The sequence below is a fragment of the Ischnura elegans genome, chromosome 5 (assembly GCF_921293095.1).
Source record: "Ischnura elegans chromosome 5, ioIscEleg1.1, whole genome shotgun sequence".
Taxonomy (NCBI): domain Eukaryota; kingdom Metazoa; phylum Arthropoda; class Insecta; order Odonata; family Coenagrionidae; genus Ischnura; species Ischnura elegans.
In genome coordinates, this window is record NC_060250.1 from 135,095,026 (window position 1) to 135,098,763 (window position 3,738).

The 3,738-nt window shown below is 40.7% G+C and overlaps 1 long non-coding RNA gene across 1 annotated transcript; it reads left to right on the plus strand.

Moving 5' to 3' along the window:
- The first annotated feature begins 2,122 nt into the window (after window positions 1-2,122).
- On the plus strand, window positions 2,123-2,802 carry LOC124159899. Its single transcript, XR_006865061.1, has 3 exons — window positions 2,123-2,213; window positions 2,317-2,390; window positions 2,499-2,802. It is a non-coding gene; the product is annotated as an uncharacterized LOC124159899 (long non-coding RNA).
- Window positions 2,803-3,738: the final 936 nt, after the last annotated feature.

The window sequence follows — 3,738 nt, forward strand, 5'->3', positions numbered from 1 at the left end:
GAAGGGGTCAAGAAGCACGTCGCAATATTTCTCAACGATTTTTTTGGGCCAACTGATATTCTTTCGTGTATTTTCGTTTTGGATATATGTATTCTTATTTTCAAAATTATTTCCTATATAAATATAGGCGAGATCTAAAATCCTGAGTACATAATAATCTCCGTGAATTGCTGATCTTTGGTATTTCATTTCCTCGAAGTTGGGCCTATAGATTTGTTCTAACGCTAAATGTTTATTTTACAGATGCGCGATATTTTAACATATGGGCGATAATCTTATGTGTAAAAAAATGTAGACATGGATGACACATGCCACTAAACTAACTGTTTAACGCTTTTGTATCTGGATACAGCTTTCCATCACTTGTCTACATGTGTCTATAGAAATTTACTGTAATTTTGACGCTAGACATTTTGACGGAGACGAGATGGTTAGCAAAAGTTTATCGACAAAAACGGCAGAAGTCGCATAACGCGAAAGCGAGTTTCTATGTTGAGGTATGTATTTTCCGTTCAATGCATTCTTATAATACTCCGAATAACTGAAGGTTTACAATCTTTTCGATGACGAAAAAATCTCTTAAATGGATGTCGATAAATATTTTGCTCCAAAATGGCGTTAGGGATTTTATCCTACCTCGCATGCGCAGTCCTCCTCGAAGTTCATTCCTTGCAATGATGCAATTTTCGCTGGGCAAAGCATCTAAATAAGTCTATGCGCTATAAAGTGCCGGGCGCTCAAATATAAATCTGCAATCTTCTCGGTTTACCATGGACTGCGAAATTGGAAGTGTGGGATATTTGCTCGCTAGTTTAGGACCCATATTCCGTGTTTCGCTCGGCCCTTGGTCTTTTGACTTTAATACAACCGGCTTTGACCCCGTACACCATTGATAGCAATGAGAGGCTGTTCAGAGTTAGTAATGGCAAGGCGGATCCCCTCATCCGGCTTCCAACCACTGCTACCGGCCCTGGTCGCCACAAAACTCATTACTTGCTGCCGCTACCTACTTAGGATGTACTCGCGCCAATGTTCAATATCTAATGAAAGCCAGCAAAGAATCAAATTCGCAGAAGGTATATGGATATTTTTTAGCCTCGCCTCGTGGTCGGATGTCATGAGATGAGGAATAAAAACACTGCAATTGCACATTCATTGGAGTTGCTACGCTCATGCGTGGACCCTCTTTTCTCTTAGCTAGCGATGGAGAATTCCATTGAGTCTAACCGTCGGCCTTTGACTTCATCCCGTGCAGTGCAGTGAGCACCATCCTATTCTTGTATTCTCTTCCACCTAGCAGTAAAACTACTATTGACGTTGCCATTACCACCATCTTTAGAAATACAATATATGTACAATCACATAACAATAGATGGACTGAATGTATTAAATGTTCCCAACACCTCTATGTTTTTCCTTTCTAGTCCTCCCCCTCCCCTTTGACCTCACATCGCCGCCTCACCTCCACCTTAGAACCCTCATGTTCTGACCCACCCACCCCCCTCACATTGTTGGATGCAAGATGGACGACATTTTTTGAGATCTTTCTGTTTGTCTCCATTATGACGCCACAGCCGTTGAAACTATACGGCAGCATTAAAAATGGAATGAGTGGTATAGTGTCATTGTGTTTTTGGCTTTGTTCCACCATGAATAATATACTCAATGCATTTTTATTTCACAGACAGCTAGTCTTGGAACTTTATATTTATGGGTTTGTTTGTCGAGGGTCTATTTGGACCGCGGTTAACGCGGGAGAATACCCGAAAGCATCCCTATAAGTTAAATTATTTCTGTTGGCTGGTTTTATGATACCTTACTGAGAAGTGAAATGAAAAGTTCTACCTTATTCTAATCTGCCTTGTGTCGCCGATCTTTAATATAGAAATCTGTATCATATGTGATTCCGAGTAACCTTCGATGCACATCAATAGATGAAAACCCTTTCGTTTTAAAAAATCAACTTACTTTGGAAGTTGGTACGTTATAAAATATATATTCTAATGACAATGTATTATTTCATATAGAATATATAAAATAATGCATTGATCAATTTGGTACATATGTTTTGTTGTTATAAATGGTTTCAATGACTGATTCATTGTTATTTATTTATTCATGTTTCCAGGTGGGTAAATCATCTCTAAAGTGCTGTTTCGAGCTTGCATTATGCGGCCTACCTCATGCTGCGTTCTGCATTCACGGCAACCCTTGTGAGTTTTTATTGCTGCTGTACCTATTGTTTAATATTAACTTTCTATTCCACCGTGCATAAGCTGTAGTCTAATTAAAATCCTTATTTGGTCTTGTGTGTAGTTACGTACCCGCAACATCATTTGAATTCACTATGATGGCCCCGGGAATCACTCAACAGTCCCGTATGCTGTCAGGTAGGCCAGTTAATCGTTAGAAGAGAATAACGTCATCAAGAAGAAATTAAGGGGTAATCTGAACTTTTTACATGGATTTTATCGGAGTAATCTTCTCTGTCGTTCTAGAAAATGGATCAACACGGCGTAAACCCTGGAATGAGGCAAGTTCTTCGATACAAGCGCCACGAAAACTTATCACAGAACTTTTCCACGTTCGCAAATGCGCTTTGGTCATTATTCGTCGACAAATGTTTTTTCCAAAGCACTGCTGGTACCTGGAGTGTGCTTTGCGTGTAGACTCTCTAATAGGGTAATCGGAGTGTATTGGCAGCACCGCGAAGCCGGAGTTGAGCTATCGATAAAGCTAGCAGAATTGGGAAAGTTATCGAAATAATTTAACTGAATAAAGTTAGCGTAAACATCGGTAAAAGGTAACTAGTGAATTTTTAATGCTACTTTTTTGAGAAAGCAACTGATTAAAGATAAAGTTTTTCAAAAGTAACGTTACAGTTATTCCTTAAATTATTTAAAAAAACAATTATGAATTGACCTTTAACATCTATTTTTTCGAAATCACGATGAAATAAATGAAAACTTCTCGTTCAAGAAAACTGTCATAATTGTAATCCGAAGTTTTCTGGTGAGTCCAGTCAATCCCGCTGACGACTGGATGTCGCTGTGAACTGACACATTTTACAGATGCGTAACTTTGAATGAATCCCTCCCTCTCGCTGCCGTGCATATTAGGTTTAAAGGTGACCCCGTTTCTCATGCTCGGCAATCACTCCGATGTGCATGACTCGATGTCGCCTTTCGAGGCTCTAGCAAAGCGGACCCACCCCTGTCCACTGCTCCCTCTCTTCGCGCCTGAGGACCCTGCGTTCCGAATCCACTCTTGTTTGGATATATTCGTCTGGACCTGTTCATTGCGTTCTTGCAAAACTTACCTGCAGTAGTGCATTCTTAGACACCGTTTTATTTCCCCTTTATCCGTTGGATAAGCTTCCTGTCCAATTTCGAACCGACCGACATTCACCAAAATTTAACGAATTCAATTTAATGAACTTAATTTCGAATCGGTAAATGAAAAATTTTCACGAATTGGTGAAAGTGAAGGATAGCTCTGCTGCCGCCAGCCGTGACAAATGCGCGCGTACACATTTCCCCTCCCCCCCTCCTCGTACACACATGATCAGTTATCGCGTAAGTGGGAGGGGGAGGCACTTTTGGTTCGCTCCGAGCGGTGGCGGCGCAGTGCTGCAGTCAACTTTTCTTATCTCCTTGTTCTTTTCTATCTTCGCCTTTTTCCGCCCGGCGAGGAATAAAATTGACAAAGAGTGGCGATTTCGCGTTTACCACGGGTCGT